The sequence below is a fragment of the Scyliorhinus canicula genome, chromosome 26, assembly GCF_902713615.1.
Source record: "Scyliorhinus canicula chromosome 26, sScyCan1.1, whole genome shotgun sequence".
Taxonomy (NCBI): domain Eukaryota; kingdom Metazoa; phylum Chordata; class Chondrichthyes; order Carcharhiniformes; family Scyliorhinidae; genus Scyliorhinus; species Scyliorhinus canicula.
The window spans coordinates 7,778,851-7,793,570 of NC_052171.1; the positions used below are offsets into that span (position 1 = coordinate 7,778,851).

Genomic DNA, 14,720 nt, shown 5'->3' on the forward strand with positions numbered 1-14,720 from the left:
ACACTCATCCCAGCCGCACACACACATTACACTCCCCACCCACACTCATCCCAGTCGCACACACACATTACACTCCCCACCCACACTCATCCCAGCCCCACACACACATTACACCCCCCACACACACTCATTCCAGCCGCACATACACATTACCCTCCCCACCCACACTCATCCCAGCCGCACACACACATTACACTCCCCACACACACTCATCCCAGCCGCACACACACATTACTCTCCCCACACACACTCATCCCAGCCACACACACACATTACACTCCCCACACACACTCATCCCAGCCGCACATACACATTACACTCCCCACACACACTCATCCCAGCCGCACATACACATTACCCTCCCCACCCACACTCATCCCAGCCGCACATACACATTACCCTCCCCACCCACACTCATCCCAGCCGCACATACACATTACCCTCCCCACCCACACTCATCCCAGCCACACACACACATTACCCTCCCCACACACACACTCATCCCAGCCGCACATACACATTACCCTCCCCACCCACACTCATCCCAGCCGCACACACACATTACCCTCCCCCCACACACACTCATCCCAGCCGCACACACACATTACCCTCCCCCCACACACCCTCATCCCAGCCAACAAGGTGGCACTGGCTGTGCTGGAGCGCGCCCATACAGCTGATGGGTCAGAGGGCATCTAGGAGTGTGCCCTGGGGGGGGGACCCATACGACCTGTGGCCCTACGTCCACAGTGGGCAGACAGCGGCGTGCGCAGCCGCACGGCTGCCTTGCCGGCTGCGGCAATGACGTTCCGTGCCCGTCCACCCCAACCCCACAGCCCACCTCCTGGCCACCCCTCGCTCCTCCCCCGGCCCTGACAGAACCTCCCCCTCCCCGGCCAGCGAACTGTCAGCAAACTATGTCGCTGTTGGACACTCCCCCCCCCCCCCCCTCGCTCTCTCTCTCCCTCAGCAGCCACTCCGCCGGTTTCACCCTTGTTAAAAGCACAAGTGAACCTCGCCGTCGGGAATTCGCCCCGGTGGAGGCGGAGAACGCGGAGGCCCCGGTGAACACAGGCCCGCTAACGATATGCCAACGCCGTTTACATAACATGCGGAATGGGGCGCATTGACGCCGCTGTCGAGGCGACGGAGAATTGCGCTTTGGCGTGAAACTGGGGCCCGGCCCCGATTTCGGCGTCAAAACCGATTCTCCGCCCTGTCCCGCCTCCCGAATCCAGCGTCAGCCGACGGAGAATCCCACCCACAATCTGTCAGGTCAGAACCAGGTGGCCGTTTGGGGGCGCTTGCTGTGTGAAAATCGGTTGCCGCGTTTCCGACATGATAACAGTGACGACACCTTCATTGGCTGCAAGCGCTTTTGAGGGGCCCACGGGCACGAAAAGTGCAACTCGAAAATGCCAGCGCTTTTAAATCATTGTCGGAAATGTTTCCCCAGGCAGGGATGAATTATATCCACTCTGGTGACGACGCAACGCCTTAATCAATCGGCGACCTGCTTGAGGTTTAGTACCAGTGAGACAGTTACCAAGGCAACCAAGCTGTACTGGAAGGGGTGGGGGGGGGGAGCGCGGGTAGGATGATGGCTTAAGATGCCCACTGAAAATAGGAAGTGCTTTTCTACAAACGAAAATAGAGCAAATCTATGGCGCAGTGACCTTGAAACGGGTTTATTATCCTTTCTGGAAAATAATAAGTCTGCCACAACAGACGGATGCGATGGTACAGGAGTCTCGGGAGCATCTGTGAAAGCAGTAATTAATTTCAGCCACTATTGAAGGCCTCGCTCCATAGATCTCTGTGGTTTTTGCCGGCTGTCAGGTAAATGGAGAAGCATTCCTTTGAGGCTTTGCAGGGTTTTTGGTGAATTTTGCTTTGTCATGCAGCCCCGTCTCCACCCCCTGTTTCTCTCTGGTAATGGATTTACCCAGCTGATGATCTGCTGGGAGGAGGCAACAGGCTGCACATTACCAATTTAGCAGTTTGTGCTGCTGGTTTTCTCGCAGTATCTCTCTTAATATTGGCAATAGGAGAGCCGGGCCTCCAGGGAACAACCTCGGTCCCTTTTTTCCCCCATCTTGCAGTGCAACCTTTCAGTCCTTTTGCATTCCTCCACCGCCCCCTCCCTCCTCCCCACAAACCCCCCCTCCTTCCCCCCCCCCCCCCCCCCCCCCCCCCCCCAAGAGAGGACTGGTTCGTCCGAATCATCACAGGATTTATTCTCTTCTGAAATTTGCAGTTCAATTTTGGAACACAAAAAGGACGCGCTTGCAGTTTTCCCCTGCGAAGCCGGAAGCTTCCAGCACTAAAAGGCATTTGGTTTGACAAAGCGAAGGGCGTCCAGTGATATTCTGGTACCCAGCCTGTGCTGAGTGTGATAGCAGCTGCTCAGAGAGAGTCGGACAGACACACACAGAGAGAGAGCTGGTGGCGGCATCGGTAAGTACTGGAAACCCATCAGAAATAATGTTGCTCCCTCGCCACACGTTTGCCGTCCATACCATCTGCCATGCCCTTCCTGTTCAGAAGCAGCAGATCCCTCTATTTCTTTTTTAAAAATCAACTTAGGTACCCAATTAATTTTTTCCAATTAAGGGGCAATTTAGCATGGCCAATCCACCTGCCCTGCACATTGTGGGGTTGTGGGGGCGAAACCCACGCAGACACGGGGAGAATGTGCAAACTCCATTCGGACAGTGACCCAGGGCCCGGGATCGAATCCGGGTCCTCAGCGCCGTGAGGCAGCAGTGCTAACCCACTGTGCCACCGTGCTGCTTAACATGTTTCTTAACATGTGATCACTGCTGACAAGCAGGCTGTGTCGAAAAGGGGAAGGAGGTGCTCCCAATACCCAGAGATACAAACTGAATTGCAAAGACGACCCACGTCTCTCTCCGCGTCTCGATGTTGGCTCAGGTGGACTGTGGCCGATCATCTCACGCCGGACTCCCTCCTTAACGCTCAGCGATATTTCGCAACCTGCGTGCAGCTTTGAGAGTGAACTTTCAAACTCTCTGGCCGCTGCAGCCTCCTGCAAACCCCCAGCGGTACAAAATAGCGGCGACAGAAATCAAATTGAATTTAAAGTTAAAATATTGGAAAGGTGTCGTTTGGCCGCGGGTTTCTACACCGCGATTATGAGATGGTGCATAGTCGCTGTGACATGACTGGCGTGGAGGATTCAACATTTCAGACCGAGGGTCATGGGCAATAGGATGAGATAAACATTCCCCTCTTGGAAGCCTGATTCGGTTTAATAACTCATTCTGCTGACCAGTGCTGCTGGTGTTTTTTTTCTCCACTCTAAACTCTTTTTTAGTTTAAGAGCAACTCACAGTCGTTGCTCATCGTCACTGTCCCATTATTTGTGTTGGGTGAGGCTGCGCTGCCCCCCACGGCCGAATAGCTTGCCGCCGGAAGGGAGGGGTATTGGTAATTTTGGACCACATGACACCGAGGAGGGGGGGTGGGGGGGCGGTTTACACGGCACGGTAACACAGTGGTTAGCACTGTCGCTTCACAGCTCCAGGGTCCCGGGTTCGATTCCCGGCTTGGGTCACTGTCGGTGCGGAGTCTGCACGTTCTCCCCCGTGTCTGCGTGGGTTTCCTCCGGGTGCTCCGGTTTCCTCCCACAAGTCCCTGAAAGACGTGCTTGTTGGGTGAATCGGACATTCTGAATTCTCCCTCCGTGTACCCGAACGGGCGCCGGAGTGTGGCGACTAGGGGCTTTTCACAGTAACTTCATTGCAGTGTTAATGTAAGCCTACTTGTGACACTCATAAAGATTATTATTATTATTATTACACGGACGGTATGCACCACGACACAGCGCTGATCCCATGGGAAGTTCCCCGGCCATAGAGGGCTTCCCACAAGGGCGAGGGTGAGAAGGACGGAGCTACTGATAATTTTCACTCTCCTCCCATTCCCGGCCCACTGGTGTTTGGGGGAGGCCGGGGCTCGTTGCTTGGCCTGCGACCTCCCCGCCGGGCACCCTGCCTCTCCAGAAAGCACCGGGTGGGGGAGTAAAGGAAAGGGGAAGCGGCGTTTTACGGAGCAGCGTCCGCGTGCCTGGAAGGCCGCAGCCTGAGCGATGGAGCTCTCGTGAGGCACAGCAGCCGACGGGCTGAAGGGCCAGGCGACCTCCCACTTGGTGGCGTGGGTGGAGGGTGGAATGTTGGCTAGGACAGCGCGAGGCCTCCTCCCTTCCTCCTCCAAGTTGGTCCCGTGGGACCTATCACCCCCCTCCCCCCCCACCCCGCCCACAGCATTCCCGGCTTGGCGTCCCAGTTGGAAGGTGGCACCCTCAGCACCGACCCCCCCCCCCCCCCCCCCCCCACACGGCTGACTGACTGACTGACTGAGCGGGCTGCCCCCAGCTCACTCGCTGAAAGCAGGATTGAAGGAAGTGACCGGCCGGGGCAAAGCGATCGGTGTTTCGGAGAGGGCCTTTATTCGAAGGCCCTCAGGAATATCGGGGCAGAGATGAGGAGAAATCTCTACACCCGTCGGCGTGCGAACCCGTGGAATTCCCGGCCGCGGAGAGGGCTGTGGATTGTCCATCATCGGCAGCATTCAATGCCGGAATCGTTAGAGTTTTGCTCCCTCAGGAATGAAGGAGCAGTAAGTATGCAGGAGACGAGCCATGGTCATTCTGAATGGCGGGGCAGGCGAGGGGCTGAATGGTCTACTTCTGCCCCTGTTTTTTAATGTTCTGGGTTGTTCTTAATCACAAGGACCCTTCGAGTTCTTAAAGTTACCTCAGCACAGAGCTCAGATTCTGTGCTTTATGGGGTGACATTTGGAATACCAATCACCAGGATGACGGTGACTTGGGAGAAAATGACAAGGCTGCTGAAAGTTTCCGATGGTTTAGATGTGGAATCTTTGCACGGGGTCTGCTATTGAATCATGGAATAGATTCATAGAATCCCCACAGTGCAGAAGGAGGCCATTCGGCCCATCGGGTCTGCACCGACCCTCTGAAAGGCCACCCTATCTAGGCCCAATCCCCTGTCCTATTCCTGCAGCCCCACCCTAAGGGGCAATCGATCACGGCCAATCCACCTAACCTGCACGTCTTTGGACTGTGGGGGGAAACCGGAGCACCCGGAGGGAACCCACGCACACACGGGGGGGGAGAACATGCAGACTCCACAAAGTCACCCAAGGCCGGAATCGAACCCGCGACACTGGCGCTGTGAAGCAGCAGTGCTAACCACTGTGCCACCGTGCCGCCCTAACCAAGGGCTCGGTCGGAGCTACGCACATTGAGCATGACACAGGCAGCTCTGTCCCCAACTTTTAGAAATGCCTGCCAACTGTCTCGGCCACTGGTTCCAACTGCTTGCCAACTGATGGCAACAGGTGTTGCCTGTCGGCCAACCTGGTGCCAGCAATGAACAAGCTCCAGCTTGTCACTAGCTTCCAGTATCCTGCCCCTCTAGCACAGTGTCACCTGTGAAGATTGACCTGTGTGCTCTGTACAGCTCCAGCACCAGACACAGCCCCACCAGCTCTGCTCCTCTTTCTATCTGGGCCTGATGCTCCTGGACGGGCACAGTGCTGGGGAATAGATTTAGCCTCTCCACATCTCTCCCTCCTGCTGTGGGGATGTCAGGGGTCAGTCATCGCTGCGTCAAGTTACCATCCCTGACCTTTCCCGCACGCGCCAAGGTCGGCATGTCCTTTCTCTGCCCCTGCGTGCTTTTACCGGATGAATGCTGGATTATATTCACTCCATGCTGCAGCCTCTTATGCACCTGGGGCTCAAATTCAAACCAGCAGCCGAAAGAAGTACCAGAGGCAGCAGACACTCCCTGCCCACCATGTCCCGATCACAGAGGCAAATGGCAGCGTTTGAACTCACTGCATTATTCAGTCCCCTAATGGCACACTTGTTAAACCCCAACGCCACCCTTGCCTCCGAGTTCTGTGCCCTGGTTGAACAGCAACCTTAGAGGTTGGGAGGAGCTCTGGTTTAAAGTTGTTGATATCTTCTTTTCTTGAGCAATCTCGCCTTGGAGTCAGGAGGTTGCTGGTTCGTAGGCCCAAGCCAGGGCCTGTGTATAAAATCCAGGCCGATACTCCCAGTGCAGTGCTGAGGGGAGTGCTGCACTGTCGGAGGAGCAGCCTGGTTGTGGTCACATTGCTGGCTATGGGATCTTGCTGTGTGCAAACTGCCTGCTGTGTTTCCTACATTACAGCAGTGCGTACACTTCGTAAAGTGCATCTTTTAGGGCCGCAGGGTAGCGCAGAGGTTAGCACTGCTGCCTCACGGCACCGAGGACCCGGGTTCGATCCCGGCCCCGAGTCACTGTCCGTGTGGAGTTTGCACATTCTCCCCGTGTCTGCTTGGGTCTCACCCCCACAACCCAAAGATGTGCAGGGTAGGTGGATTGGCCACGCTAAATTGCCCCTTAATTGGAAAAGAAATAACTGAGTACTCTAAATCCATTATTTCTTGGCCTACAAAGTGTTCTGGGCTGTCTGGTGGCTCAGTAAGACGCTATATAAATGCAAGTTTGTTTTTTGGACATATTTACAAAGCCGCCACTATGTTTTTGAAATACTTGATCATTCAAAGGTTTAATGTTTGCATTGTAATCGGAATCCAGGCCCCTGGATGGAGGGAGTGGTGACCCCTGGATGGAGGGAGGTGACCCCTGGATGGAGGGAGGTGTCCGCTGGATGGAGGGAGTGGTGACCCCTGGATGGAGGGAGTGTGACCCCTGGATGGAGGGAGGTGACCCCTGGATGGAGGGAGTGTGACCCCTGGATGGAGGGTGACCCCTGGATGGAGGGAGTGTGACCCCTGGATGGAGGGAGTGTGACCCCTGGATGGAGGGAGGTGACCCCTGGATGGAGGGAGTGTGTCCCCTGGGTGGAGGGAGGTGACCCCTGGATGGAGGGAGTGGTGACCCCTGGATGGAGGGAGTGTGACCCCTGGATGGAGGGAGGTGACCCCTGGATGGAGGGAGGTGACCCCTGGATGGAGGGAGGGTGACCCCTGGATGGAGGGTGACCCCTGGATGGAGGGAGGTGACCCCTGGATGGAGGGAGGTGACCCCTGGATGGAGGGAGTGGTGACCCCTGGATGGAGGGAGTGGTGACCCCTGGGTGGAGGGAGGTGACCCCTGGATGGAGGGAGGTGACCCCTGGATGGAGGGAGGTGACCCCTGGATGGAGGGAGGTGACCCCTGGATGGAGGGAGTGGTGACCCCTGGATGGAGGGAGATGACACCTGGATGGAGGGAGGTGACCCCTGGATGGAGGGAGTGTGACCCCTGGATGGAGGGAGGTGACCCCTGGATGGAGGGAGGTGACCCCTGGATGGAGGGAGGTGACCCCTGGATGGAGGGAGGTGACCCCTGGATGGAGGGAGGTGATCCCTGGATGGAGGGAGTGTGACCCCTGGATGGAGGGAGTGTGACCCCTGGATGGAGGGAGGTGACCCCTGGATGGAGGGAAGTGACCCCTGGATGGAGGGAGGTGACCCCTGGATGGAGGGAGGTGACCCCTGGATGGAGGCAGTGGTGACCCCTGGATGGAGGGTGACCCCTGGATGGAGGGAGGTGACCCCTGGATGGAGGGAGGTGACCCCTGGATGGAGGGAGTGGTGACCCCTGGATGGAGGGAGTGGTGACCCCTGGGTGGAGGGAGGTGACCCCTGGATGGAGGGAGGTGACCCCTGGATGGAGGGAGGTGACCCCTGGATGGAGGGAGTGGTGACCCCTGGATGGAGGGAGGTGACCCCTGGATGGAGGGAGTGACCCCTGGATGGAGGGAGTGGTGACCCCTGGATTGAGGGAGTGTGACCCCTGGATGGAGGGAGTGTGACCCCTGGATGGAGGGAGGCGACCCCTGGATGGAGGGAGATGACCCCTGGATGGAGGGAGTGTGACCCCTGGATGGAGGGAGGTGACCCCTGGATGGAGGTGACCCCTGGATGGAGGGAGGTGACCCCTGGATGGAGGGAGGTGACCCCTGGATGGAGGGAGTGACCCCAGGGTGGACGGCGACCTCCAGGCTTCTCAGCTTGTCCGACAACCTTCAAGGATTTGCTAAACCCCCCACCCCCCCCCATCCCGTCTCACCCCCGCATCTCCTCCCATTATAATTGTACCTCTTGCCTTGTGTGCAGCTGAAGTCTCCCCCCCCCCCCCCCCCTTCACCCCCCCACACTGAGCGCACCCTGGCTTGTAAACTCTGAAGTCAAGGTCATTAACACATATCAAAAGAAGACCCAATACCTGTGGTCACCCACTTTTCCGAGGGGGAGACCCGTTCGGTGGATATCCTTTACTTCCTGCTGCCCTGGATCAAACCATTGTGCGATGGAACTGATGGACTCTCAAAATGTGTGTCCTATCCTGTTAGCCAAGCGTTATCGCACTTCCTGCAACAGGCCAGGCTTCGGGAGGTCCAGCTAAATCCGCATTATTGGCCACTTCAGGTAAGGAGGGTAGCTAACTTCCGAAATCTCCTCCAGAAGCAGCATTAAATTAAGCAAGACAACCTCGGGGAGGTTTGAGCATAAATTCAGACAGTTCAGACTTGGTCGATGTCCTTATCGTCTATTTAAAAGCTTCCATCTTCAGGTTGTTGCTGAATCGGACTGTATAAATGAGATAAACCAGTCAGCAGGAATACTCAAGTCTTTTACATTGAAATTTGACGTTGTGCCAATCAGCTTGAGGCCAACACTTTAATGCTGCAATATCGATTCGAATCTTTCATTGAGAGGCAAATCGAGCAGCTTCCCTCATTACCTTACTCAACTCACAGGTCAACTGGAAAGATCGTCTACATCTGAAAATAGAATGGTTTGCAATGTCACCAAATTAAATACGTTTCACCTTGTTTTGTTAGCTCAATTGATTTTGAAGTTTGGCCCCGTGCCAATGTCTGTGAATAGACAGCAAGAGGGGCTGTGTATACAGCGAGACGGGCTGTGTGTATACAGCGAGAGGGACTGTGTGTATACAGCGAGAGGGGCTGTGTATACAGTGAGAGGGGCTGTGTATACAGCGAGAGGGGCTCTGTATACAGCGAGGGGGGCTGTGTATACAGCAAGAGGGGCTGTGTGTACACAGCGAGAGGGGCTGTGTGTACAGCGAGAGGGGCTGTGTGTATACAGCAAGAGGGGCTGTGTATACAGCAAGAGGGGCTGTGTATACAGTGAGAGGGGCTCTGTATACAGCGAGAGGGGCTGTGTGTACAGCAAGAGGGGCTCTGTATACAGCAAGAGGGGCTGTGTGTACACAGCAAGAGGGGCTGTGTGTATACAGCAAGAGGGGCTGTGTGTACAGCAAGAGGGGCTGTGTGTGTACAGCAAGAGGGGCTGTGTACACAGCAAGAGGGGCTGTGTGTGTCCAGCAAGAGGGGCTGTGTGCACACAGCAAGAGGGGCTCTGTATACAGCAAGAGGGGCTCTGTATACAGCGAGAGGGGCTCTGTATACAGCGAGAGGGACTGTGTGTACAGCAAGAGGGGCTGTGTGTATACAGCAAGACAAGCTGTGTGTACACAGCGAGAGGGGCTCTGTATACAGCAAGAGGGGCTGTGTGTACACAGCAAGAGGGGATGTGTGTGTACAGCAAGAGGGGCTGTGTGTGTACAGCAAGAGGGGCTGTGTGTATACAGCAAGAGGGGCTGTGTGTACAGCAAGAGGGGCTGTGTGTGTACAGCAAGAGGGGCTGTGTACACAGCAAAAGGGGCTGTGTGTGTCCAGCAAGAGGGGCAGTGTGTATACAGCGAGAGGGGCTGTGTACATACAGCAAGAGGGGCTGTGTGCATACAGCGAGAGGGGCTGTGTGTGTACAGCAAGAGGGGCTGTGTGTATACAGCAAGAGGGGCTGTGTGTATACAGCAAGAGGGGATGTGTGTATACAGCAAGAGGGGGTGTGTATACAGCGAGAGGGGCTGTGTGTACACAGCAAGAGGGACTGTGTGTGTACAGCAAGAGGAGCTCTTTATACAGCAAGAGGGGCTGTGTGTGTACAGCAAGAGGGGCTGCGTGTGTACAGCGAGATGGGCTGTGTGTATACAGCAAGAGGGGCTGTGTGTGTACAGCAAGAGGGGTTGTGTGCATACAGCAAGAGGGGCTGTGTGTACAGCAAGAGGGGCTGTGTGTATACAGGAAGAGGGGCTGTGTGTACACAGCAAGAGAGGCTGTGTGTATACAGCAAGAGGTGCTGTGTGTCTGCTGCAAGAGGGACTGTGTGTATACAGCGAGAGGGGCTGTGTGTATACAGCGAGAGTGGCTGTGTGTATACAGCGAGAAATGCTGTGTGCATACAGCTAGTGGGTCTGTGTGTATACAGCTAGTGGGGCTGTGTGTATACAGCAAGAGGGGCTGTGTGTACAGCAAGAGGGGCTGTGTGTGTACAGCAAGAGGGGCTGTGTACACAGCAAGAGGGGCTGTGTGTGTCCAGCAAGAGGGGCTGTGTGTACAGCGGGAGGGGCTGTGTGCACACAGCGAGAGGGGCTCTGTATACAGCAAGAGGGGCTCTGTATACAGCGAGAGGGGCTCTGTATACAGCGAGAGGGACTGTGTGTACAGCAAGAGGGGCTGTGTGTATACAGCAAGACAAGCTGTGTGTACACAGCGAGAGGGGCTCTGTATACAGTAAGAGGGGCTGTGTGTACACAGCAAGAGGGGATGTGTGTGTACAGCAAGAGGGGCTGTGTGTGTACAGCAAGAGGGGCTGTGTGTATACAGCAAGAGGGGCTGTGTGTACAGCAAGAGGGGCTGTGTGTGTACAGCAAGAGGGGCTGTGTACACAGCAAAAGGGGCTGTGTGTGTCCAGCAAGAGGGGCTGTGTGTATACAGCGAGAGGGGCTGTGTACATACAGCAAGAGGGGCTGTGTGCATACAGCGAGAGGGGCTGTGTGTGTACAGCAAGAGGGGATGTGTGTATACAGCAAGAGGGGCTGTGTGTATACAGCAAGAGGGGATGTGTGTATACAGCAAGAGGGGGCGTGTATACAGCGAGAGGGGCTGTGTGTACACAGCAAGAGGGACTGTGTGTGTACAGCAAGAGGAGCTCTTTATACAGCAAGAGGGGCTGTGTGTGTACAGCAAGAGGGGCTGCGTGTGTACAGCGAGATGGGCTGTGTGTATACAGCAAGAGGGGCTGTGTGTGTACAGCAAGAGGGGTTGTGTGCATACAGCAAGAGGGGCTGTGTGTACAGCAAGAGGGGCTGTGTGTATACAGGAAGAGGGGCTGTGTGTACACAGCAAGAGAGGCTGTGTGTATACAGCAAGAGGTGCTGTGTGTCTACTGCAAGAGGGACTGTGTGTATACAGCGAGAGGGGCTGTGTGTATACAGCGAGAGTGGCTGTGTGTATACAGCGAGAAATGCTGTGTGCATACAGCAAGTGGGTCTGTGTGTATACAGCTAGTGGGGCTGTGTGTGTACAACAAGAGGGGCTGTGTGTATACTGCAAGAGGGGCTGTGTGTATACAGCAAGAGGGGCTGTGTGTACACAGCAAGAGGGATTGTGTGTATACAGCAAGAGGGGCTGTGTGTACACAGCAAGAGGGGCTGTGTGTGTACAGCAAGAGGGGCTGTGTGTGTACAGCAAGAGGGGCTGTGTGTATACAGCGAGAGGGGCCGTGTGTACAGGAAGAGGGGCTATGTGTATACAGCGAGAGGGGCTGTGTGTACACAGCAAGAGGGGCTGTGTGTATACAGCAAGTGGTGCTGTGTGTACACTGCAAGAGGGACTGTGTGTATACAGCAAGAGGTGCTGTGTGTATACTGCAAGAGGGACTGTGTGTATACAGCGAGAAATGCTGTGTCTATACAGTAGAGGGTCTATGTGTATACAGCAAGAGGGGCTGTGTGTATACAGCAAGAGGGGCTGTGTGTATACATCAAGAGGGACTGTGTGTATACAGGAAGAGGGGCTGTGTGTACACAACAAGAGAGGCTGTGTGTATACTGCAAGAGGGACTGTGTGTATACAGCGAGAGGGGCTGTGTGTATACAGCGAGAGTGGCTGTGTGTATACAGCGAGAAATGCTGTGTGCATACAGCAAGAGGGGCTGTGTGTATACAGCAAGAGGGGCTGTGTGTATACAGCAAGACAAGCAGTGTGCACACAGCAAGAGGGGCTGTGTGTGTACAGCAAGAGGGGCTGTGTGTACACAGCAAGAGGGGCTGTGTGTATACAGCAATAGGGGCTGTGTGTACACAGCAAGAGGGGCTGTGTGTGTACAGCAAGAGGGGTTGTGTGTGTACAGCAAGAGGGGCTGTGTGTATACAGCGAGAGGGGCCATGTGTACAGGAAGAGGGGCTATGTGTATACAGCGAGAGGGGCTGTGTGTACACAGCAAGAGGGGCTGTGTGTATACAGCAAGTGGTGCTGTGTGTACACTGCAAGAGGGACTGTGTGTATACAGCAAGAGGTGCTGTGTGTATACTGCAAGAGGGACTGTGTGTATACAGCGAGAAATGCTGTGTCTATACAGTAGAGGGTCTATGTGTATACAGCAAGAGGGGCTGTGTGTATACAGCAAGAGGGGCTGTGTGTATACAGCAAGAGGGGCTGTGTGTATACATCAAGAGGGGCTGTGTGTATACAGGAAGAGGGGCTGTGTGTACACAACAAGAGAGGCTGTGTGTATACTGCAAGAGGGACTGTGTGTATACAGCGAGAGGGGCTGTGTGTATACAGCGAGAGTGGCTGTGTGTATACAGCGAGAAATGCTGTGTGCATACAGCAAGAGGGGTTGTGTGTATACAGCAAGAGGGGCTGTGTGTATACAGCAAGACAAGCAGTGTGCACACAGCAAGAGGGGCTGTGTGTGTACAGCAAGAGGGGCTGTGTGTACACAGCAAGAGGGGCTGTGTGTATACAGCAAGAGGGGCTGTGTGTACACAGCAAGAGGGGCTGTGTGTGTACAGCAAGAGGGGTTGTGTGTGTACAGCAAGAGGGGCTGTGTGTATACAGCGAGAGGGGCCGTGTGTACAGGAAGGGGGGCTTTGTGTATACAGTGAGAGGGGCTGTGTGTATACAGCGAGAGGGGCTGTGTGTGTACAGCAAGAGGGGCTGTGTGTATACAGCGAGAGGGGCTGTGTGTATACTGCGAATGGGGCTGTGTGTATACAGCAAGAGGGGTTGTGTGTATACAGCAAGAGGTGTTGTGTGTATACAGCAAGAGGGGCTGTGTGTGTACAGCAAGAGGGGCTGTGTGTATACAGCGAGAGGGGCTGTGTGTATACAGCGAATGGGGCTGTGTGTATACAGCAAGAGGGGTTGTGTGTGTATACAGCAAGAGGGGTTGTGTGTATACAGCAAGAGGGGCTGTGTGTACACAGCAAGAGGGGCTGTGTGTACACAGCAAGAGGTGCTGTTTGTATACTGCAAGAGGTGCTGTGTGTATACTGCAAGAGGGACTGTGTGTGTACAGCAAGAGGGGCTGTGTGTGTACAGCAAGAGGGGCTGTGTGTATACAGCAAGAGGGGCTGTGTGTACAGCAAGAGGGGCTGTGTGTGTACAGCAAGAGGGGCTGTGTACACAGCAAAAGGGGCTGTGTGTGTCCAGCAAGAGGGGCTGTGTGTATACAGCGAGAGGGGCTGTGTACATACAGCAAGAGGGGCTGTGTGCATACAGCGAGAGGGGCTGTGTGTGTACAGCAAGAGGGGCTGTGTGTATACAGCAAGAGGGGCTGTGTGTATACAGCAAGAGGGGATGTGTGTATACAGCAAGAGGGGGCGTGTATACAGCGAGAGGGGCTGTGTGTACACAGCAAGAGGGACTGTGTGTGTACAGCAAGAGGAGCTCTTTATACAGCAAGAGGGGCTGTGTGTGTACAGCAAGAGGGGCTGCGTGTGTACAGCGAGATGGGCTGTGTGTATACAGCAAGAGGGGCTGTGTGTGTACAGCAAGAGGGGTTGTGTGCATACAGCAAGAGGGGCTGTGTGTACAGCAAGAGGGGCTGTGTGTATACAGGAAGAGGGGCTGTGTGTACACAGCAAGAGAGGCTGTGTGTATACAGCAAGAGGTGCTGTGTGTCTACTGCAAGAGGGACTGTGTGTATACAGCGAGAGGGGCTGTGTGTATACAGCGAGAGTGGCTGTGTGTATACAGCGAGAAATGCTGTGTGCATACAGCAAGTGGGTCTGTGTGTATACAGCTAGTGGGGCTGTGTGTGTACAACAAGAGGGGCTGTGTGTATACTGCAAGAGGGGCTGTGTGTATACAGCAAGAGGGGCTGTGTGTACACAGCAAGAGGGATTGTGTGTATACAGCAAGAGGGGCTGTGTGTACACAGCAAGAGGGGCTGTGTGTGTACAGCAAGAGGGGCTGTGTGTGTACAGCAAGAGGGGCTGTGTGTATACAGCGAGAGGGGCCGTGTGTACAGGAAGAGGGGCTATGTGTATACAGCGAGAGGGGCTGTGTGTACACAGCAAGAGGGGCTGTGTGTATACAGCAAGTGGTGCTGTGTGTACACTGCAAGAGGGACTGTGTGAATACAGCAAGAGGTGCTGTGTGTATACTGCAAGAGGGACTGTGTGTATACAGCGAGAAATGCTGTGTCTATACAGTAGAGGGTCTATGTGTATACAGCAAGAGGGGCTGTGTGTATACAGCAAGAGGGGCTGTGTGTATACATCAAGAGGGACTGTGTGTATACAGGAAGAGGGGCTGTGTGTACACAACAAGAGAGGCTGTGTGTATACTGCAAGAGG

The 14,720-nt window shown here is 55.1% G+C and overlaps 2 protein-coding genes across 6 annotated transcripts in view; one reads left to right on the forward strand and one right to left on the reverse strand.

The window, feature by feature from the left end:
* Positions 1-14,720, reverse strand: part of lgi3 (leucine-rich repeat LGI family, member 3) — a 103,538-nt gene that overhangs the window by 47,765 nt on the left and 41,053 nt on the right. The gene's annotated exons all lie outside the window — the stretch shown is intronic.
* Positions 1,587-14,720, forward strand: part of dmtn (dematin actin binding protein) — a 77,250-nt gene continuing 64,116 nt past the window's right edge. For 2 of the 4 annotated variants that reach the window (XM_038785717.1, XM_038785722.1), the window contains exons 1-2: positions 1,587-1,839; positions 2,258-2,457. The gene's annotated coding sequence lies outside the window, so the exon portion shown is untranslated. Of the gene's footprint in view, positions 1,840-2,208; positions 2,458-14,720 lie in introns of those variants that run through there. The other 2 variants (XM_038785719.1, XM_038785718.1) reach the window with 2 other exon arrangements.